This window comes from Manis pentadactyla, chromosome X (genome assembly GCF_030020395.1).
Source record: "Manis pentadactyla isolate mManPen7 chromosome X, mManPen7.hap1, whole genome shotgun sequence".
NCBI classification, from domain to species: Eukaryota; Metazoa; Chordata; class Mammalia; order Pholidota; family Manidae; genus Manis; species Manis pentadactyla.
The window spans coordinates 44,389,581-44,415,137 of record NC_080038.1 but is presented as its reverse complement, the minus strand read 5'-3'; positions in this window follow the sequence as shown (position 1 = coordinate 44,415,137).

Genomic DNA, 25,557 nt, shown 5'->3' with positions numbered 1-25,557 from the left:
GGATGAGTGCTTCATGCAGAATAAAGAAAACATAGCAATAACAAGGATGGCTACCACTGCGTCTTAATGTATCTTAACCCCAGAGTCATGTATCCCTTTACTTAGTGCTGTTTTCTTCTAGTTAAAAGGGGCATGTGAAAAGAGAGACTTGAATTTAAGTCAAGTATTTTCAAGCATTAGTGTGTGCCTCTCAGACTTCTTTCTTAATAAGTTTTGTCTTCTTGTCACAATTTGTTGGGGGGAGGGGAGAAACAGATCTTTCATTCATATAATTACAGAATTTCTTAAACTTTTAGTTTATAATTATTTTAATCCTTCCTGACATCTGAGGAATATCTCTCACGATTTTTCCCCACAAAAGCAGCAATTTTAATTTGAAAGCAATTTTATGTGTAAGTAAAAGAGAGGAGAAAAGAACCCCCAAGGAGCTACAGGGCAAAAATCATGTACTTGCAGTACCCTATCTCGGCAGAGATAGGATGCACAGAATTTAATTTATGCTAACTTCCAGTAAGAATGTCAATAACACTTGGCTGATCTTCCTTGAGTCATCAAGGATGATGATGAACTTCCTTCATCAAAGATAATAATGAACTTTCATGATCAAGGAATGAGAATTTACACAGCTTAGTGTTAACTTTATTCCAACTTTTGAAGAAGTTGCTGCAGAAATCCAAGTTCTCAGAGAGACTCTTTTCACTTGAAGGCTCTCCTGTGGATATTTTTCAAGCAGATAGGAGAGATACTAATTGTATCTACATAGAATTTTCCCCTCTAAATGGAGGACTAGATAAATGTCATTAGATTTCAAAGCTCCCTTTATCATTTTTTTCACTTAAAAAGAGAAGAAAATTATTTTGTGTTTTCCTTTTATCCTCCCCTGTTGACAAAGTTGCTACCAAAGAATACTGACAACTGTATTTTCCTATTTATTGCCTTGTAATTTGAGGTTGTAGTATAGCAAGCATAGAAGACATAATTTATAGATCAGTTTATATCCATTAGAAGAAGTGAAGGGAATAAGACTACTCTCTTTATGTATGATGCTACAATAACATTTGCTACTAATAAGAGACCTGAGCTCTGACACCAAGTTTGGCTACTTTGGCAAGGTCTTCAAGATCCTAAGCCTCCTCGTAGGGGAAGATACCGTGTAAAACCAGCTCTACATCACCAGGGGAAGTGAAGCCAGATTTAGGTATTTAATCCATGGTATTTAGGTACTTAATCCAAAGTCAAGTAGCCTTGAGATTTCACAGAGGAGGCTCATGGAGAAGCATGTCTCTTGTCCTCTGGGAAATTCTTACTCAGTAGTTAAAAAATAACCTTTGGATTCCAGGGATAGCCATTTAGATACTGCTGTGGTTAAATGGTTAAGTTTGCTAAGTACACACCTTAAGACAGGCAAATTATTATAAATGGCAGTACAGAAGCAGCACTGCTCTTCTGGGAAGCATCAAGCCAATCCAGCTTTATGTGTCATCCTACAATAGGATCAAGTTCTGTCCACTGATAACACTCATTGGAAAGCTGCCACTTAAAGGTCACTAATGGAACAAGATGGGCCATATCAAAAAGTCAGGACAGCAACATCTGAGTTCCCATGATACCTCCTCTTATCTTAGTTGGCACTGTATAGATTATAAGTGGAAACTGGAAACTCAACAGCCAGTATGTGATGAGATGAGGTCTAGAGGATAAAAAGAAGCTTCAAAGACACACTGAAACAGCATGACTTGACCTTGGATGTCTAGAAAATGAGAATGTATGTGCAAGCCATTCTGGTCTGAGCTCTCAGAAGCAGTACATCTATTTTATATATTGAGCCAAATCTAAATCTTAGTTACAAAGGTGTGAAAAACACCTAACTTGAGTAGTGGATAAGATTGGCCTCAAGGATGGGGTTTGTGTGTAGATCACGAAAGAGACTATCTCCACAGTAATGATTTACAGCCATGCATATACATGACTAGTCATCATTCTCAACTGTACTACATTCCAACATGAAAGAAAACAATTTATGTGTGTGTGTGCTTGTTTTTCAAGTCCATATCTCAGAAGGCTAGTATACACATTTTCTATGATTTGGAGATGGGGGAAAGAAAAGAAAAAGGAAAACACCACATTAGCCTAGCCATTCTTTCTAGGCTAAAGTTAATCTTAAAAACTACTCTTGGTTACCAGGGGGAGTTTTATGGGAAAAGTTAAAGTACTGTAGCTGGAGAAGTCAGGCATGAAAGCTTCAACTCATTGTAGGAGCTTTTGAACCACTCTATATGTGCATCTGAGCAAGGACTGGCATGGTACCGATAGCATAAATGGTAGCATTGGGGTGGTTGTGAGCCAGTTCAGACCTCAAAGCCAGAGTGCTTTTCTCTCTAGGGAGCCTAGTAACTGTGGTGTGTGCATGACACATTGCATTCTTTACTCAGAGGCAGCATAGGTTATTTGTTCTCTTGGGTAGAGGGAGGAGAAATGAACAATCAAAGTAATAGTCAGCCTTCTCTCCCCTCAGTGTCTTCTAGTCCTATCACTGTTGAACCCTGTCTTAGCTGTTTTAATCAAGGTGTCCACCACACAAGACACTTCCCTTGTGGGATGGCTGTTGGTGGGGTATTTGAGTATTTCATCACCTTTCCCAGCTTCTCCTTGAAGAGGGGTAATGTGTGAGGAGTTAAGGGAGGAGAGGAAGCACTAGGTGGGTACATCTCAGATGCTGTTACTTCTCCTGTCTCCCTTCTGACCACTCCCTGGACTGCCATCCTAAGGAGCACAAAGTTCTTGGGTTTTGGTATCATAATGTGGTTTAGCAAGTTACACTAGATGGCTTGGACTTCCTGCAAAGCAACAGAACATAGTGGAGACCTCAACAAAGGCAGAAGTTGGTATTTCTTATGAGAAACCAAGCTACCGTGAACAGGCTGTTGAGGCTGTGGTCTGACAACAATGACCTCTGCCTTACCCTGCCTGTATTGTAGGAGAAAAGCCCAAAGAGTAGCTATGGTAAAGATACAACTCCTTCATTCTATTTTCATGACAAGTATTTTGTCATGATGAATACAAAGGCACCTCCCTATTACTCCCAACTTCACAGGTCCCTGCAGTCCTTCTGCTGCACTGAAGACCATTATTCCTAGGGAATCTTGCAGGGAGAGTTCCAGGTCTGTGAATAGGATGGAGCCCTTGGCTATTGTGTAATGCACCTTGGTTCACTGTTGGGGCACCTTTCAGAATGACTCATAGTAGGCATCATCCTGATCTCACTTGAGTCACCACTATTGAGCTATGCTGGCCATCCAGTGCCCATTATGAGCCCTTGATAGCTATGTAGACTTTATAGACCCTAAGAAGAACAGGAGAATCTATTTTGAAGCTCATCCCTCCCTCTTCCAGCCCCTCCATGTATTAATGAGTCAGTTTGTGGCTTATATTATACTTATATGCATTCATACGGATATGTTCCTGCTGACATATGTGTTTCTCTTCCTATCACTGTGAGTTATTGTTTCTGTGTAGGAGTCTAGTATTATATCTTTTAGTCAAGTCCTGTGACGGGTATTCTCAGGAGAATTAATAGAGCACTTTATTTAGAAAGCACTTCCCATCCCCAGATGTCCTAAGGAGACCAGACTGATTAAAGAAAGGACTAATACAAATCAAAACTCTTTGGGAAATTCCCAGATCAAATAGCCCAATTTCTTATCAGTCACTTGTGATTTAGAGAAAGGTATTGGGGCTGAGCCTACAAGATGAAGGTACTGGATATGGGATATAAAAAGAGAAGAGAAAGGGGATTTGGTAAAAGGTTTTAAAAAACAACAACAAAAGAGGACATAGCCCCTGCCTGCCAGATGCCTAATTTCTCTTTCAGTGTTTGTAAATGCCGCACAGATAGCTCTTGCATTTGAGTTGTCCAGGTGGCTGGAGAATTATTTATTTTGCATTTAACCAAGGGTCAAACGATCTTTGCTGATGTTTTTGCTTAAGGGTTCCAAATAAATTTTCCACCATGTTGACCAGGGACTGAACTGGGGTGCCTTATTCATTGCTTAAGTTATTTTTAGATCACCTTTATGTCATTCCTTTAGAAGAAAGTAGCATTTATGTCCTGAAGAATTTCTGAAAAGTATACAAAAAGCTGAGTTACTGCCCTGTGAGTATCTTTTATTCTGAACATATATAACAACAATAGTGTTATACAGCAGTAACAGTAGAATATAGCAGTTTAACAGTAGTGTAACTCTTTTTGGGTTCCTGGATCCGATTCCAATATGTGTGGTGGGGAGGAGGTCTGCTCAGACACAACACCAAGTAATTCTTGAACACCAGTAAGGTGTTGGAGAACTCAACTCAATTCTGATGCTTTCTGCCCGGAGGTAGCACCAGATTCCCAAGTTAAGGGCTCCATCCTACAAGACTGCCCTCCACCCACGACACCAGATGTCAGTCACAAGCTCCAGGTAGTTAACCTGTGCTTCTGACCTATCGGCTACAGATTGGAGGTTCCAACAACCTCTCACTTAGGTTCAGTTAATTTGCTAGAGTGGCTCAAAGAACTTAGGAAAACACCAGCTTAATGAAGGATACTGTAAAGGATACAAGTTAACTGACAGATGAAGAGATACACAGGCAAGGTCCCAAATAAAGGAGCCTCTACCTTTGTGGAGCTTGGGGCCTGGCTTGGTGGCATAGGGGCACATTCTGGTTCCCCAAGTGAGGTAGTTCTCTTCGACAGAGAAGCAAGGTCCAGAAGTGTAATAAGGTCTTCTCGGGGGTTTTTGTGAGGGCTTCAATGCATAGCATGATTGACTAAATTTATTGGCCATTGGCTGATTCAACCTCCAGCCCCTGCCCTTGGATTGGGGGTCCAAAAGCCTCTCATTGACATGACAAGACACCCATTTCACCTTTAAGACTCTGCAGTGTTTTCAGGAACTGTGGATAAAGACCAAATATACATGGGAAATATATATTTGGTCATCTGCATGGCCAAATATCTATTTCTTATAACTCATCATAACGCACACCCCCTTATTCTTGAGTCTGAAAGAGCTTCCCACTGGGAATCTGAGCAAGCCATCAGACTCTTTGTTTGCCCTGATCTTGAAGGGTTATTGTGTAAATAACTGAAATTAGTCAAATAGTGGCACAAACTAAGGCAAGGTATCAGAGATCTAGCACTATCTGAACCCAAGGTGAATTTCAGCAAGTTGGCATGTAAGTCAGTGCTTGGCACTGTAAAACTCGTGGAATCTGATTGAACTCATATGGAATGCCTAAAAACAGTGTCCTTCTGTGAGTTCCATTTTACTGAGTTTTGATTCATGTTGGTGTCTTACTAAAGTGGGTGTGTCAAGCATTTGTTGTACAGTGGCTTTGGGTCTCAATTTCTGTAAAAAGTATATACTGCTTTTTCTAGAAGTGAAGAACTTTTAGGTTTTAGTGTTTTGCCTTTGGATGGCCATATAATTTCCAAAGCAGAAATTTCACAGATTTATATAACATTGTATATATACTAGTCATACTTTTCTATTTATTTTTTCTAAATGGAGAACAATATAATTTCAAGAGGAATTGTAAGTTTATGAGCTATTTTCCCCTGGTCACATCAGGCATGCTAAACAAACTCAATAGATAACATACTTTGTAATATAATCAGCTTCAGGAGCTATGTTTCTATGAATTCCACACTAGAACATATACATTAGTAATTATGCACAAGCAATTAGCTCAGATTCCTCTTGTTAGGCCAGTCAGCACATATACACACACATAAAAGTCTCCAAAGACAAGAAAGAGCAGTAAGTACTTAGGGAATGTTTCTTCAAAGGTGCTATGTAACAGGGTATATAACAATATCATACCAAAAGCATGTTCCATTTAAGTAAAACTTGATAAACTGGTCCTCAACAAAATGTAAAACTTTTACTCTGTGAAAGGAAGACCTTTAAGAGGTTAAAAATGCAAATTAAAAACTGGAAGAAAATATTGTCAAATCACATAACCAACAAAGGACTTGTTATCTAGAGTTTATAAGAACTCTGAAATCTAAAAACTAAAAAAGAAAAAAATCCAATTATAAAATGGACACACAGACATTCAAGAGGACATATAGGTGGCAAATAAATGCATGAAAAGATATTCAATATCATTAGCCATTAGGGAAATGCAAATTAAGACCATAATAAGATATCAGTACACGACTATTAGAATGGCTAAAATTTAAAAAGTAGTGGCACCACCAAATACTAAGAGGTTGTAGAGAAATTAGATCACATATACATTGCTGCTGGGAATGCAAAATGGTACCGGCACTGTGGAAAATAGTTTGGTAGTTTCTTTCCAAACTAAAAATAGATTTACCATACAGCCCAGAAATTGCAATCTTGGGCATATATTCCAGAGAAATGAAACTTATTTTCACACAGAAACATGTACACATATGTTCATAGTAAGCTTTATTCATAATAACCAAATACTGGAAAATACCCAGATGTCCTTCAGTATCCACTGTATGATGAAATAAACAAATCATGATACATGCATAACATGGAATACTATTCAGCAATACAAGTTTGATTACCCTTAAGGAAATTATCCTGAGTGTAAAATGCCAATCTCAAAAAGATACATACTGAATGATTCCAATTATGTAACAATTGTGAAATAACAAATTATAGAGATGGAGAACAGATTTGTGGATGCCAGGTTTGGTGATGGGAGGGGGCAAAAGGAGTAGATGTGGCTGTAAAGGATTAGCATGAGGAAGTCTTATGATAGTACAGTTCAATATCTTGATTATCGTGATGTTTATTAAACCTACACACACACACACACACACACTTGTTCATGTATAACTGATAAAATCTGAACAAACTCTATAGATTGTACCAATCTCAATTGCCTGTTTTTGATATTGGACTACAGTTATGCAAGATTTAACACTGAGGGAGGATGGGTGATGGGTGCACAGGACCACCCTGTACATTTCTTTGCACCTTCCTGGGAATCTACAATTATTTCAAAATTTTTTTAATGTTCAAAAAAATAAGAGTAACAACTTTTGGATGTTGTATATTTTTATATTTAGGGCATAATTAATTTCCTTATTTTGTGTATTAAAAAGAATATTCTGTCCTTCTGTACCTAAATATAGTATATTTTTTAAAGTACAGCCTCAATGTAAGAAGATGTTAGTTCTCTGGTGTACAGATATAATGGTGGAAATGGGAGGCACCTGAACACAGCTGAACTCAAGAGTTTTATAGCCGATAGTCAAACTGCAGTTAACAAATTTGATAGGGTTATTTGTTTAGGATTTTATAATAATCATTCCTCTGTAGTTGTATAAATAATAAAAATATATTTATATTTGGATTTTAGAATGTGTTCTATACTTTCACTTAATATGCTTATATAAGCTTCAGTGACTTCATTTTCCATTCAGAAAATAGGTGGCATTACATCCTAGACTCAAGCAAGGCACCCAATTAAGGTAGAATGCCTGTCTTAAGACTTAAAAATATGTCTATTTTACATAAACAGAGGGCTCTTAGTTGTGCTAGGTTGTTTAGTATGTGGGTAGATAGCCTTGTGACATTTACCGAAAGGAAACAAGCATACTCGTTCAAGAAGCCTCTTTTGGGCTATCATCAGACTTCTCAACAGAAACCTTACAGGCCAGAAGAGAATGGCATGATATCCTTAAAGCAATGAAACAGAAGGGCTTCGAACCAAGAATACTGTATCCAGCATGATTATCATTTAAATATGAAGGAGGGATTAAACAATTCCAACACAAGCAAAAATTGAGGGAATTTGCCTCCCACAACAAAAAACTATAGGGCATATTGCAGGCACTGCTCTAGATGGGAGCACTCCTAAAAAGAGCACAGAACAAAACACCCAACATATGAAGAATGGAGGAGGAGGAATAAGAAGGGAGAGAAAGAGAGAATCATCAGACCGTGTTTATAATAGCTCAATAAGGGAGTTAAGTAAGACAGTAAGATAGTAAAGAAGCTAACTTGAACCTTTGGTAAACACAAACTTAAAGAATGAAATGGCAATAAGTACATACCTTTCAATAATCACCTTAATGTAAATGGACTGAATGCACCAATCAAAAGACATAGAGTAATAGAATGGATAAAAAAGCAAGACCCATCCATATGCTGCTTACAAGAGACTCACTTGAAACCCAAAGACATGCACAGACTTAAAGTCAAGGGATGGAAAAAGATATTTCATTCAAACAACAGAGAGAAAAAAGCAGGCGTTGCAATACTAGTATCACACAAAATAGACTTCAAAATAAAGAAAGTAACAAAAGATAAAGAAGGACATTACATAATGATAAAGGGCTCAGCCCAACAAGAGGATATAACCATTATAAATATATATGCACCCAATACAGGAGCACCAACATATGTGAAACAAATACTAACAGAATTAAAGGAGAAAATAGAATGCAATGCATTCATTTTAGAAGAATTCAACACACCACTCACTCCAAAGGACAGATCCACCAGACAGAAAATAAGTAAGGACACAGAGGCACTGAACAACACACTAGAACAGATGAACCTAATAGACATCTATAGAACTCTACATCCAAAAGCAACAAGATACACATTCTTCTCAAGTGCACATGGAACATTCTCCAGAATAGACCACATGCTAGGCCACAAAAAGAGCTTCAGTAAATTCCAAAAGATTGAAATCCTACCAGCCAACTTTTCAGACCACAAAGACATAAAACTAGAAATAAATTATACAAATAAAGCAAAAAGGCTAACAAACACATGGAGGCTTAACAACATGCTCCTAAATAATCAATGAATCAATGACCAAATTAAAATGGAGATCCAGCAATATATGGAAACAAATGACAACAACAACACAAAGCCTGAACTACTGTGCATACAGCAAAAGCAGTCTTAAGAGGAAAGTATATAGCAATTCAGGCATATTTAAAGAAGGAAGAACAATCCCAAACGAATGGTCTAATGTCACAATTATCGAAATTGGAAAAAGAAGAACAAATGAGGCATAAGGTCAGTAGAAGGAGGGACATAATAAAGATCAGAGAATAAATAAATAAAATTGAGAAGAAAAAATCAATGTAACCAAGAGCTTGTTCTTCGAGAAAATAAACAAAATAGATAAGCCTCTAGCCAGACTTATTAAGAGGAACAGAGAGTCAACACACATCAACAGAATCAGAAATGAGAAAAGAAAAATCACGACGGACCCCACAGAAATACAAAGAATTATTAGAGAGTACTATGAAAACCTATATGCTAACAAGCTGGGAAACCTAGGAGAAATGGACAACTTCCTAGAAAAATACAACCATCCAAGACTGACCAAGGAAGAAACAGAAAATCTAAACAGACCAATTACCAGCAACGAAATTGAAGCAGTAATCAAAAAACTACCAAAGAACAAAACCCCTGGACCAGATGGATTTACCATGGAATTTTATCAGACATACAGAGAAGACATAATACCCATTCTCCTTAAAGTTTTCCAAAAAATAGAAGAGGAGGGAATACTGCCAAACTCATTCTATGAAGCCAACATCATCCTAATACCATAACCAGGAAAAGACCCCACCAAAAAAAACACACTACAGACCAATATCCCTGATGAACGTAGATGCATAAATACTCAGCAAAATATTAGCAAACTCCATTCAAAAATGCATCAAAAGGATCATACACCATGACCAAGAGGGATTCATCCCAGGGATGCAAGGATAGCACAACATTCGAAAATCCATCTACATCATCCACCACATCAACAAAAAGAAAGACAAAAACCACATGATCATCTCCATAGATGCTGAAAAAGCATTTGACAAAGTTCAACATCCATTCATGTTAAAAACTCTCAGCAAAATGGGAATAGAGGGCAAGTACCTCAACATAATAAAGGCCATATATGATAAACCCACAGCCAACATTATACTGAACAGCGAGAAGCTGAAAGCTTTTCCTCTGAGATTGGGAACAAGACAGGGATGCCAATTCTCCACACTGTTATTCAACACGGTACTGGAGGTCCTAGCCACGGCAATTAGACAAAACAAAGAAATACAAGGAATACAGATTGGTAAAGAAGAAGTTAAACTGTCACTATTTGCAGATGACACGATATCGTACATAAAAAACCCTAAAGACTCCACTCCAAAACTACAACTAATATGTGAATTCAGCAAAGTTGCGGGATACAAAATTAACACACAGAAATCCGTTGCTTTCCTATACACCAATGATGAACTAGCAGAAAGGGAAATTAGGAAATCAATTCCATTCACAATTGCATCAAAATGAATAAAATACCTAGAAATAAACCTAACCAAGAAAGTAAAAGACCTATACCCTGAAAACTACAAGACACTCTTAAGAGAAATAAAAGAGACCATCCTAACAAATGGAAACTAATCCCATGCTCTTGGCTAGGAAGAATTAATATGGTCTAAATGGCCATCCTGCCTAAAGCAATTTACAGATTCAATGCAATGCCTATCAAATTACCAACAGCATTCTTCAACAAACTGGAACAAATAGTTCAAAAATTCATATGGAAACACCAAAGATCCTGAATAGCCAAAGGTATCCTGAGAAGGAAGAAAAAAGGGAGGGAATCTCGCTACCCAACTTCAAGCTCTACTACAAAGCCACAGTAATCAAGACAATTTGGTGCTGGCACAAGAATAGAGCCACAGACCAGTGGAACAGAATAGAGACTCCAGACATTAACCCAAACATATATGATCAATTAATATGTGATAAAGGAGGCATGGAAATACAAAGGGTAAATGACAGTCTCTTCAATAGATGGTGCTGGCAAAACTGTACAGCTACGTGTAAGAGAATGAAACTGGATCACTGTCTAACCCCTTACACAAAAGTAAATTCAAAATGGATCAAAGACTTGAATGTAAGTCATGAAACCATAAAACTCTTAGAAAAAAACATAGGCAAAAATCTCTTAGACATAAACATGAGTGATCTCTTCTTGAACATATCTCCCGGGGCAAGGGAAACAAAAGCAAAAATGAACAAATGGGACTATATCAAGCTGAAAAGCTTCTGTACTGCAAAGGACACCATCAATATAACAAAAAGGTATCCTACACTATAGGAGAATATACTCATAAATGACAGATCCGATAAAGGGTTGACATCCAAAATATATAGAGAGCTCATGCACCTCAACAAACAAAAAGCAAATAATCCAATTAAAAAATAGGCAGAGGAGCTGAATAGACAGTTCTCCAAGGAAGAAATTCAGATGTCCAACAGACACATGAAAAGATGCTCCACATCGCTTGTCATTAGAGAAATGCAAATTAAAACCACAATGAGGTATTTTCTCACACCAGTAAGGATGGCTGGTCCAAAAGACATCCAAAAGACAAACAACAACAAATGTTGGCAAGGTTGTAGAGAAAGGGGAACCCTCCTACACTGCTGGTGGGAATGTAAATTAGTTCAACCATTGTGGAAATCAGTATTGAGGTTCCTCAAAATACTCAAAATAGAAATACCATTGGACCCAGGAATTCCACTTCTAGGAATTTACCCCAGGAATGCAGCACTCCAGTTTGAAAAAGACAGATGTACCCCTATGTTTATCTCTGCACTATTTACAATAGCCAAGATATGGAAGCAACCTAAATGTCCATCAGTAGATGAATGGATAAAGAAGATGTGGTACATATACACAATGGAATTTTACTCAGCTATAAGAAAAAAACAGATCCTACCATTTGCAGCAACATGCATGGAGCAAGAGGGTATTATGCTCAGTGAAATAAGCCAGGCAGATAAAGACAAGTACAAAATGATTTCACTCATATGTGGAGTATAAGAACAAAAGAGAACTGAAGGAACAAAACAGCAGCAGAAGCACAGAACCCAAGAATGGACTAACAGTTACCAAAGGGAAAGGGACTGGGGAGGATGGGTGGGAAGGGAGGGATAAGGGTTGGAAAAAAGAAAGGGGGCATTACGATTAACATCTATAGTGTGGGGGGGGTATGGGGAGGGCTGTGCAACACAGAGAAGTCAAGTAGTGATTTTACAGCATCTTACTATGTTGATGGACGGTGACTGTGAACCGGAATGTGGGGGGGACTTGGTGAAGGGGGGAGCCTAGTGAACATAATGTCCTTCATGTAATTGTAGATTAATGATACCAAAATAAAATTTTAAAAAAAGAAGCCTCTTTTGGGATTGTAGATTGCATTAGAATTCAGAACTCAAGAGGAGAATAAAGAATGTTATCAATGGACTTTCTGAAGTTCCTTTGCTGAATTGTACCAGTGAGACCCTGAAAGTGTTTTGACCCAACAATGATATCATTCTTACTTATTTTCATCAATTTCGTAAAATGTATGTACATAGGCTAATATATTCTATACACATATTCTGGAAAAAAAAGGATGTAAGAGGTAATACCATAAAGTGAACATGACCCTTAAGACACACTTTGACATTCTTAGAAATAGATGCTATTGGGAAATATGACATTATACTGCACTTTAAACTTGGAGAACGAAAAGCACTAAGTGTACCTATGGAGGCAATGATTTGCGAAAATAATAACCTACTTCCTCATGGCCTCTGTGGAATGTTGAAAGGATAAATCACGCTGACTGTGTACAGTATTTTAAGCTTCATGGAAAATATATGCTTTGTATTTTTCTTCCACAAAGTAAAAGGTTTTACATGTTGAATTCTGCCTCCTGATGTCTCTACACTGACATCTTTTCCTCTAACTACCATTTGTCTCTTTGGTTCCCCTATCCACTCACTCCAGAACACCTTCCTTCATCCAAATATCCATATACCCATGTATTGATCAACATATCCTCTTAACTCTTTTTGCTTTTTGGAGAACATATAAATGTGGGATTCAGTTAGGAAACTGAGATAGACCGAAGGGCATCCCAAGGAACCTCTGAGTCCTTGAATGAGGAGAATGAGGAGAAGGTTTGTGTATATACGTGGCACATTTTGAGATCAGAAAGATTGCCCCTTCTCACTTACTCAAGTTTTATGAGGTGTGCAGCTCAAACTTCCTTTATTTTTTATTATGTAAGGTGCTACTCCTGGCTAAAAAGAGTTCAGTGAATCATAAACTTGGAAAAGAATCTTACAATATTTCTAAGTGAGAAAGAACTGAAGAAATCAAAAGAACCATCAGTTGGGAATAGTAAGATCAAGTTCTGCCCATCAGAAAAACCACAGAGATTGTAGACAGACAGGTAGTTCCCTTCCAGCTCATCTCCATGTAATACAGTTCATTGGCATGGGCAATCTCTGCCTAACCTATGCTCACTTCTCTGCATTAAAAGTACTCTTGATTTTTCATTGTTTCATGCTGGTAGAGAAAATCTTCATTTGCTGCACCAAAACTGAGAGCTAAGTAGAATAAGTATTTCCCTTCTCTGCATCAAGGGTAGAAGAAAGAGAAGGGGATAAGATTAAAGATGGCAGCATGAGAGGAGAGACAGAGGCTTCTTCCTAAAACTGGATGAAATTAGAAAATATAATCGGTGCAACAAATCCTGAGAGAGCAACAGGAAAGGGGACTGCGCCAGACTGCATACACCTGGAGAAAAGAGCAGACCTTGACAAAGGGGTAATGTACCACACCTGTGGCTCGGTGGGACCTGAGCCCTTCCCCCACCTCAGCTCACCGGTGGGAGGAAGAGAAACTGAGCAGGGAGGGAGTGGAAGGCTTGGGACTGCTGAATACTTAGCTCTGGAGATCTGCTCTGGGAGCACAAACCTATATTTCACGGTGCTTTCATCATACTCTTCTGATTACGGGGTTGGAAAGCTGGGACAGGGGGAGTTCCTGGGAAGACTGGGATTCCAGCCGCTTGTGGAAAGCAGGGATCCATATCTGGCTGCTCTGGGATGAAAGCTTATAACGGTGTGCTTGGCCCACTGGTTCAGGCAGTGGAGACAGGCACAGCAGCCGGGAAGCGGGGTACTTCTCTTTCCTTCCCCCAGGCACCAATACCGCTCCTCTGAGACCCACAACATTCCTTCAGGGGCTGAGCAACTCCAGAATAGAGCTTCTGGACACTAGAGGGCACCATATACAAATATGAAATGCCAAAGAAACCAGGTCCAGAGTAAAATTATTAACACAACTCCCGAGAAAGATTTAAATGATATGGAACTTGTGACTCTTCCTGAATGGGAGTTCAAAAAAAAATCATCAACATGATAATGAAGGTACAGAAAGACATCCAAGAACTCAGGAATGAATTCAGGCTGGAGATCCAATCATTGAAGAGCATGATGGAGGGTATTAAAAGCAGGTTAAATATGGTGGAGGAGACGATAAATGAAATAGAAACTAGAGAAGAGGAATACAAAGAAGCTGAGGCACAGAGAGAAAAAAAGATGTCTAAGAATGAAAGAATATTGAGAGAACTGTGTGACCCATCCAAATGGAACAATATTAGCATTATGGGGATACCAGAAGAAGAAGAGACAGAGAAAGGGATAGAAAGTGTCTCTGAGGAGGTAGTTGCTGAAAACTTCCCCAATCTGGGGAAGGAGACAGTCCCTCAGGCCATGGAGATCCACAGATCTCCCAACACAAGGGACCCAAGGAAGACAACACCAAGATACATAGTAATTAAAATGGAAAAGATCAAGCATAAGGACAGACTATTAAAAGCAGCCAGAGACAGAAATAAGATCACATACAAAGGAAAGCCCATCAGGTTAACATCAGACTTCTCAGCAGAAACCTTACAGGCCAGAAGGGAGTGGAATGATGTATTTAATGCTACGAAGCAGAAGGGCCTGGAACAAGATTACTTAATCCAGCAAGATTATAATTTAAATTTGAAGCAGGGATTAAACAATTTCCAGATAAGCAAAAGCTCAGAGAATTTACCTCCCACAAAACATCTCTACAGTCTATTTTGGAGGACTGCTATAGACGGAAGTGTTCCTAAGGTTGATTAGCTGTCACTAGAGGCAATAAAACGAAAGTAAAGAAAGTAGAACAGCAAATTACTAAGCAAATGCAAAATTAAATTAATTATCCCCAAAGACAATCATGGGATAGACAAAAAGTACAGAATATGATACCTAATATATAAAGAATGGAGTAGGAAGAAAAAGGAGGAGAAACACAAAAGAATCTTTAGATTGTGTTTGTAACAGCATAATAAGAGAGTTAAGTTAGACTCTTAGATAGTAAGGAAATGAACCTTGAACATTTGGTAACCATGAATCTAAAGCCTGCAATGGCAATAAGTACATTCCTATTGATAATCACCATAAATGAAAATGTACTGAATGCACCAATAAAAAGACATACAGTCACTGAATGGTTATAAAAAACATGGCCCATCTACATGCTGCTTATAAGAGACTCACCTCAAACCCAAAGACATGCACAGACGAAAAGTCAAGGGATGGAAAAAGATATTTCATGCCAACAACAGGGAGAAAAAAGCAGGCGTTGCAGTACTAGGATCAGACAAAATAGACTTCAAAACAAAGAAAGTAACAAGAGATAAAGAAGGGCAGAATATAATGATAAACGGGTCAGTCCAACAAGAGGATATAACCATTATAAATATATCTGCACCCAAAACAAGAGCACCAGCATATGTGAAACAAATACTAACAGAATTAAAGGAGAAAATAGAATGCAATGCACTCATTTTAGGAGACTTCAACATAACATTTACTCCAAAAGACAGATCCAGCAGACAGAAAATAAGTAAGGACACAGAGGCACTGAACAACACACTAGAACAGATGGACCTAATAGACATCTATAGAACTCTACATCCAAAAGCAAATTCAAAAAGTAAATTTCAAAAAGATTTAAATTCTACCAAACAACTTTTCAGACCACAAAGGTATAAAACTAGAACTAAATTTTACAAAGAATGCAAAAAGGCTCACAGACACATGGAGGCTTAACAACATGCTCCTAAATAGTCAATGGATCAACGACCAAATCAAAATAGAGATCCAGCAATACAGGTAAACAAATGACAACAACAACACAAAGCCCCAACTTCTGTGGAACGCAGTGAAAACAGTCATAAAAGGAAATTATATAGCAATCAAGGCATATTTAAAGAAGGAAGAACAAACCCAAATGATTAGTCTAACGTCACAATTCTCGAAATTGGAAAAAGAAGAACAAATGAGGCCTAAAGTCTGCAGCAGGAGGGACATAATAAAGATCAGAGAAGAAATAAATAAAATTGAGAACAATAAAACAATAGAAAAAATCAATGAAACCAAGAGTTGGTTCTTTGAGAAAATAAAGAAAATAGATAAGCCTCTAGCCAGACTTATTAAGAGAAAAAGAGAATCAACACACATCAACAGAATCAGAAATGAGAAAGGAAACATCACGATAGACCCCACAGAAATACAAGGAATTATTAGAGACTACTATGAAAATCTGTACGTTAACAAGCTGGAAAACCTAGTAGAAAGGGACAACTTCCTAGAAAAATACAATCTTCCAAGACTGACCAAGGAAGAAACACAAAATTTTAACAAACCAATTACCAGCAAAGAAATTGAAGCAGTAATCAAAAAACCACCCAAGAACAAAAACCCTGGGCCAGGTGGATTTACCTGCGAATTTTAACAGACATACAGAGAAGATATAATACCTATTCTCCTGAAAGTTTTCCAAAATATAGAAGAGGAGGGAATTCTCCCAAACTCATTCTATGGAGCCAACATCACCCTAATACCAAAACCAGGCAAAGACCTGACCAAAAAGAAAATTACAGACTAATATCCCTGATGAATGTAGATGCAAAAATACACAACAAAATATTAGCAAACCGAATTCAAAAATACAACAAAAGGATCATACACCATGACCAAGAGGGATTCATCCCAGGGATGCAAGGATGGTACAACATTCGAAAATCTATCAACATCATCCACCACATCAACAAAAAGAAGGACAAAAACCATATGATCATCTCCATATATGTTGAAAAAGCATTCCACAAAATTCAACATCCATTCATGATAAAAACTGTGAGCAAAATGGGTATAGAGGGCAAGTACCTAAACATAATAAAGGCCATATATGATAAACCCACAGTCAACATCATGCTGAACAGTGAGAAGCTGAAAGCTTTTCCTCTGAGATTGGGAACAAGACAGGGATGCCAATTCTCCACACTGTTATTCAACACGGTACTGGAGGTCCTAGCCACGGCAATTAGACAAAACAAAGAAATACAAGGAATACAGATTGGTAAAGAAGAAGTTAAACTGTCACTATTTGCAGATGACACGATATCGTACATAAAAAACCCTAAAGACTCCACTCCAAAACTACAACTAATATGTGAATTCAGCAAAGTTGCGGGATACAAAATTAACACACAGAAATCCGTTGCTTTCCTATACACCAATGATGAACTAGCAGAAAGGGAAATTAGGAAATCAATTCCATTCACAATTGCATCAAAATGAATAAAATACCTAGAAATAAACCTAACCAAGAAAGTAAAAGACCTATACCCTGAAAACTACAAGACACTCTTAAGAGAAATAAAAGAGACCATCCTAACAAATGGAAACTAATCCCATGCTCTTGGCTAGGAAGAATTAATATGGTCTAAATGGCCATCCTGCCTAAAGCAATTTACAGATTCAATGCAATGCCTATCAAATTACCAACAGCATTCTTCAACAAACTGGAACAAATAGTTCAAAAATTCATATGGAAACACCAAAGATCCTGAATAGCCAAAGGTATCCTGAGAAGGAAGAAAAAAGGGAGGGAATCTCGCTACCCAACTTCAAGCTCTACTACAAAGCCACAGTAATCAAGACAATTTGGTGCTGGCACAAGAATAGAGCCACAGACCAGTGGAACAGAATAGAGACTCCAGACATTAACCCAAACATATATGATCAATTAATATGTGATAAAGGAGGCATGGAAATACAAAGGGTAAATGACAGTCTCTTCAATAGATGGTGCTGGCAAAACTGTACAGCTATGTGTAAGAGAATGAAACTGGATCACTGTCTAACCCCTTACACAAAAGTAAATTCAAAATGGATCAAAGACTTGAATGTAAGTCATGAAACCATAAAACTCTTAGAAAAAAACATAGGCAAAAATTTCTTGGACATAAACATGAGTGACTTTTTCAAGAACATATCTCCCGGGGTAAGGGAAACAAAAGCAAAAATGAACAAGTGGGGCTATATCAAGCAGAAAGCTTCTGTACAGCAAAGGACATCATCAATAGAACAAAAAAATACCCTACAGTATGGGAGAATATACTCATAAATGACAGATCCGATAAAGGGTTGACATCCAAAATATATAGAGAGCTCATGCACTTCAACAAACAAAAAGCAAATAATCCAATTAAAAAATGGGCAGAGAGCTCAATAGACAGTTCTCCAGAGAAGAAATTCAGATGGCCAACAGACACATGAAAAGATGCTCCACATCCCTAATCATCAGAGAAATATAACTTAAAACCACAGTGAGATATCACCCCACACCAGTAAGGATCACCACCATCCAAAAGACAAATAACAACAAATGTTGGCGAGGTTGTGGAGAAAGGGGAACACTCCTACACTGCTGATGGGAATGTAAATTAGTTCAACCATTGTGGAAAGCAGTATGGAGGTTCCTCAAAATGCTCAAAATAGACTTACCATTTGACCCAGGAATTCCACTTCTAGGAATTTACCCTAAGAGTGCAGCACTCCAGTTTGAAAAAGACAGATGCACCCCTATGTTTATCGCTGCACTATTTACAATAGCAAAGATATGGAAGAAACCTAAATGTCCATCAGTAGATGAATGGATAAGGAAGATGTGGTACATATACACAATGGAATATTACTCAGCCATAAGAAAAAAACAAATCCTACCATTCACAACAACATGGATGGAGCTAGAGGGTATTATGCTCAGTGAAATAAGCGAGGGGTAGAAAGACAAGTACCAAATGATTTCACTCATATGTGGAGTATAAGAACAAAGAAAAACTGAAGGAACAAAACAGCAGCAGAATCACAGAACCCAAGAATGGGCTAACAGTCACCAAAGGGAAAGGGACTGGGGAAGATGGCTGGGAAAGGAGGGATAAGCACAGGGAAAAAGAAAGGATGCCTCATGAATATCATGTATAAATTGGGGGTGTCATAGGGAGGGCAGTGCAACACAGAGAACACAAGTAGTGATTCTATAGCATCTTACTACACTGATGGACAGTGACTGTAATGGGGTATTTGGGGGGAATTTGGTGATGGGGGGAGTCTAGTTAATATAATATTCCCCATGTAGTTGCAGATTTATGTTACCAAAATAAAAACAAAGTAAAATGGAACTTACTACCATCATAAGAAAAAAATTATCAGTGCAGTTACTACATTTACCTGTATTATCAAGTCCCCACCCATACTCCAATGCAGGCACTGTCCATCAGTGTAGTAAGATCCCACAGGTTCACTGTTTTCCTTCTCTGTGCTACATGTTTTCCTCTTGATCCCCCACACCACGTGTACTAAACATAATGCTCCTCAATCCCCTTCTTCCCCCTCCCCACTCACCCTCCCACACCCGTCCCCTTTGGTAAACACTAGTCCCTTCTTGGAATCTGTGAGTCTGCTGCTATTTTGTTCCTTCAATTTTGCTTTGTTGTTATACTGCACAAATGAGGGAAATCATTTGGAACTTGTCTTTCTCCACCTGGCTTATTTCACTGAGCTTAATATCCTCCATCTCCTTCCATGTTGTTGCAAATGGTAGGATTTGATTTCTTCTTATGACTGAATATTATTCCATTGTGTATCTGTACATCTTCTTTATCCATACATCTACTGATGATCCCTTAGGTTGCTTCCATATCTTGGCTGTTGTTAATAGTGCTATGATAAACATAGAGGTGCATATGTCTTTTTGAATCTGAGAAGATGTATTCTTTGGGTTATTTCCAAGGAGTGGGATTCCTGGGGTAAAATGGTTATTCTATTTTTAGTTATTTGAGGAACCTCCATATTGCTTTTTACAATGGCTGAACTAGCTTACATTCCCACCAGCAGTGTAGGAGGGTTCCCTTTTCTCCACATCCTTGCCAGCATTTGTTGTTCTTAATCTTTTTGATGTTGGCCATCCTTACTGGTGTGAAGGTATATCTCATTGTGGTGTTAATTTGCATTTCTCTGATGATTAGTGATGTGGAGCATCTTTTCATGTACCTGTTGGCCATCTGAATTTCTTTGGATAATTGTCTCTTCATATTCTATGCCCATTTTTTAATCAGGTTATTTACTTTTTGGGTGTTGAGGTGCATTAGTTCTTTATATATTTTGGATGTTAACCTTTGTCAAATATTTCATTACAAATATATTCTCCCATTCTGTAGGACGTCTTTTTGTTCTGTTGATGGTGTCCTTTGCCGTACAGAAACTTTTTAGTTTCATGTAGTCCCATGTGTTCATTTTTGCTTTTGTTTCCCTTGGCCGAGGAGATGCATTCATGATGAAGTTGCTCATGCTTATATTCAGGAGATTTTTGCCTATGCCTTCTTTTAAGAGTTTTTTGGTTTCATGACCTACATTCAGGCATTTGATCCATTTTGAGTTAGTTTTGTGTATGGGGTTAAACAGTAATCCAGTTTCATTCTCTTGCATGTAGCTGTCCAGTTTTACCAACACCAGTTGTTGAAGCGATGTCATTTCCCCATTGTATGTCCTTAGCTCCTTTATCATATACTAATTAACCATATATGCTTGGCTTTATATCAGAGCTGTCTATTCTGTTACATTGGTCTATGGGTCTGTTCTAGTGCCACTACCAAATTGTCTTGATTATTTTGGTTTTGTAGTAGAGCTTGACTTTGGGAAGTGAGATCTCCCCTCCTTTATTCTTCCTTCTCAGGATTTCTTTGGCCGTTTGGGGACTTTTGTGGTTCCATATGAATTTTAGAACAATTTTATCTAGTTCATTGAAGAATACTGTTTGTATTTGATAGGATTTGCACTGAATCTGTAGATTGCTTTAGGTAGGATGGCCATTTTGACAATATTAATTCTTGCTTTCCATGAGCACGGGATGTGTTTCCATTTATTGGTATCTTCTTTAATTTCTCTCATGAGGGTCATATAGTTTTCAGAGTATAGGTCTTTCACTTCCTTGGTTAGGTTTATTCCAAGGTATTTCATTCTTTTTGATGCAACTGTGAATGTTGTTTTCTTGATTTCTCTTTCTGTTGGTTCATTGTTAGTATATAGGAATGTCACAGATTTCTGCATATTCATATTTTATCTTGCAACTTTGCTGAATTCGGATATTTGATCTAGTAGTTTTGGCATGGATTCTTAAGGGTTTTTCATGTACAATGTCATGTCATGTGCAGACAGGGACAGTTTAACTTCTTCCTTGCCAATCTGGATGCCTTTATGTCTTTGTGTTGCCTGATTGCTGTGGCTACGACATCCAGTTCTATGTTGAATAGAAGTGGGGAGACTGAGCATCTTTGTCTTGTTCCTGATCTTATAGGAAAGGCTTTCAACTTCTTGTTGTTAAGTATAATGTTGGCTGTGGATCTGTCATATGTGGCCTTTATTATGTTGAGGGACTTGCCCTCCATAAAAATTTTGTTGAGAGTTTTTATCATGAATGGATTTTAAATTTTGTCAAATGATTTTTCAGCATCTATGGAGATGATCATGTCATTTTTTACTTTTTTTGATGTGGTGGGTGTTGTTGATGAATTTTTCGAATGTTGTACCATCCTTGCATCCCTGCAATAAATCCTACTTGATGATGATGGATGATCTTTTTAAAGTATTTTTCAATTCGGTCTGGCAATATTTCGTTCAGTATTTTTGCATCTATGTTCATCAGGGATATTGGTCTGTAATTTTCTTTTTTGACTGGGTCTTTGCCTGATTTTGGTATTAGAGTGATGCTGGCCTCATAGAATGAGTTTGGAAGTATTCCATCTTCTTCTACTCTTTGGAAAACTTTAAGGAGGATACGTATTATGCCTTCACTAAATGTTTGATAAAATTCAGCAGTGAAGCCATCTGGTCCTGGGATTTTTTTCTCAGGTAGTTTTTTGCTTACAATTTCAATTTCGTTGGTGATAATTGATCTGTTCAGATTTTCTGTTTCTTCCTGGGTCAGCCTTGGAAAGTTGTATTTTTCTAGAAAGTTGCCCATTTCTTCTAGGTTATCCAGTTTGTTAGCATATAATTTATCATAGTATTCTCTAATAATTCTTTGTTTTTTTTATTAGTTTTATTTTGGTATCATTAATCTACAATTACATGAAGGACATTATGTTTACTAGGCTCCCCCCTTCAGCAAGTCCCCCCCACATACCAGTTCACAGTCACTTTCCATGAACATAGTATGATGCTGTAAAATCACAACTTGTCTTCTCTGTGTTGCACAGCCCTCCTCGTGACCCACCCCACGATACATATGTTAATCATAATGCCCCCTTTCTTTTTTCCCTGCCTTATCCCTCCCTTCCCACCCATCCTCCCCAGTCCCTTTCCTTTTGGTAACTGTTAGTCCATTCTTGGGTTCTGTGCTTCTGCTGCTGTTTTGTTCCTTCAGTTCTCTTTTGTTCTTATACTCCACATATGAGTGAAATCATTTGGTACTTGTCTTTCTCCGCCTGACTTATTTCACTGAGCATGCTACCCTCTAGCTCCATCCATGTTGTTGCAAATGGTAGGAGCTGTTTTTTTTCTTATAGCTGAGTAATATTCCATTGTGTATATGTACCACATCTTCTTTACCCATTCATCTACTGATGGACACTTAGGTTGCTTCCATTTCTTGGCTATTGTAAATAGTGCAGCGATAAACATAGGGGTGCATATGTCTTTTTCAAACTGGAGTGCTGCATTCCTGGGGTAAATTCCTAAAAGTGGAATTCCTGGGTCAAATGGTATTTCTATTTTGAGCATTTTGAGGAACCTCCATACTGCTTTCCACAACGGTTGAACTAATTTACATTTCCATCAGCAATGTAGGAGGGTTCCCTTTTCTCCACAACCTCGCCAACATTTGTTGTTGTTTGTCTTTTGGATGGTAGCCATCCTTACTGGTGAGAGATGATATCTCATTGTGGTTTTAATTTGCATTTCTCTGATGACAAGCGATGGGGAGCATCTTTTCATGTGTCTGTTGGCCATCTGAATTTTTTCTTTAGAGAACTGTCTATTCAGCTCCTCTGCCCATTTTTTAATTGGATTATTTGCTTTTTGTTTGTTGCGGTGTGTGAGCTTTTTACTTATTTTGAATGTCAACCCTTTATCGGATCAGTCATTTATGAATATATTCTCCCATACTGTAGGATACCTTTTCATTATATTGAGGGTGTCCTTTGCTGTACAGAAGCTTTTCAGCTTGATATAGTCCCATTTGTTCATTTTTGCATTTGTTTCCCTTGCCCGGGGAGATATGTTCAAGAAGAGGTCACTCATGTTTATGTCTAAGAGATTTTTGCCTATGTTTTTTTCTAAGAGTTTTATGGTTTCATGACTTACATTCAAGTCTTTGATCCATTTTGTATTTACTTTTGTGTATGGGATTAGACAGTGATCCAGTTTCATTCTCTTACATGTAGATGTCCAGTTTTGCCAGCACCATCTGTTGAAGAAACTGTCATTTCCCCATTGTATGTCCATGGCCCCTTTATCGAATATTAGTTGACCATGTATGTTTGAGTTAATGTTTGGAGACTCTATTCTGTTCCATTGGGCTGTGGCTCTGTTCTTGTGCCAGTACCAAATTTTCTTGATTACTGTGGCTTTGTAGTAGAGCTTGAAGTTGGGGAGTGAGATCCCCCCAACTTTATTCTTCCTTCTCAGGATTGCTTTAGCTATTCGGGATCTTTGGTGTTTCCATATGAATTTTTGAACTATTTGTTCCAGTTCATTGAAGAATTCTGTTCGTAATTTGATAGGGATGGCATCGAATCTGTATATTGCTTTGGGCAGGATGGCCATTTTGACGATATTAATTCTTCCTAGCCAGGAGCATGGGATGAGTTTCCATTTGTTAGTGACCTCTTTAATTTCTCTTAAGAGTGTCTCGTAGTTTTCAGAGTATAGGTCTTTCACTTCCTTGGTTAGGTTTATTCCTAGGTATTTTATTCTTTTTGATGCTATTGTGAATGGAATTGTCTTCCTGATTTCTCTTTCTATTAGTTTATTGTTAGTGTACAGGAAAGCCACAGATTTCTGTGTGTTAATTTTGTATCCTGCATCTTTGCTGAATTCCGATATTAGCTCTAGTAGTTTCGGAGTGGAATCTTTAGGGTATTTTATGTACAATGTCATGTCATCTGCAAATAGTGACAGTTTAACTTCTTTTTCACCAATCTGGGTTTGTATTTCTTTGTTTTGTCTAATTTCCATGGCTAGGACTTCCAGTACTATGTTGAATAACAGTGGGGAGAGTGGGTATACCCGTTTTGTTCCTGATCACAGAGGAAACGCTTTCAGCTTCTTGCTGTTAAGTATGATGTTGGCTGTGGTTTTATCATACATGGCCTTTATTATGTTGAGGTACTTGCCCTCTATACCCATTTTGTTGAGAGTTTTTATCATGAATGGATGTTGAATTTTGTGGAATGCTTTTTCAGCATCTATGGAGATGATCATGTGGTTTTTGTCTTTCTTTTTGTTTATGTGGTGGATGATGTTGATGGATTTTCGAATGTTGTACCATCCTTGCATCCCTGGGATGAATCCCACTTGGTCATGGTGTATGATCCTTTTGATGCATTTTTGAATGGAGTTTGCTAATATTTTGCTGAGTATTTATGCATCTACGTTCATCAGGGATATTGGTCTGTAGTGTTTTTTTGGTGGGGTCTTTTCCTGGTTTTGGTATTAGGGTGATGTTGGCTTCATAGAATGAGTTTAGCAGTATTCCCTCCTCTTCTATTTTTTGGAAAACTTTAAGGAGAATGGGTATTATGTCTTCTCTGTATGTCTGATAAAATTCCATGGTAAATCCATCTGGTCCTGGGGTTTTGTTCTTTGGTAGTTTTTTGATTACTGCTTCAATTTCGTTGCTGGTAATTGGTCTGTTTAGATTTTCTGTTTCTTTCTGGGTCAGTCTTGGAAGGTTGTATTTTTCTAAGAAGTTGTCCATTTCTCCTAGGTTTCCCAGCTTGTTAGCATATAGGTTTTCATAGTACTCTCTAATATTTCTTTGTGTTTCTGTGGTGTCCGTCATGATTTTTCCTTTCTCGTTTCTGATTCTGTTGATGTGTGTTGACTCTCTTTTCCTCTTAATATGTCTGGCTAGAGGCTTATTTATTTTGTTTATTTTCTCATAGAACGAGCTCTAGGTTTCATTGATTTTTCCTATTCTTTTATATTCTTTGTATTTGTATGGTGTCTACAGTGATTTTTCCTCTCCCTTTCTGATTCTGTTTATGTGAGTAGACTCTCTTTTTATCTTGATAAGTCTGGCTATGGGTTTATCTATTTTGTTTATTTTGTTGAATAACCAGCT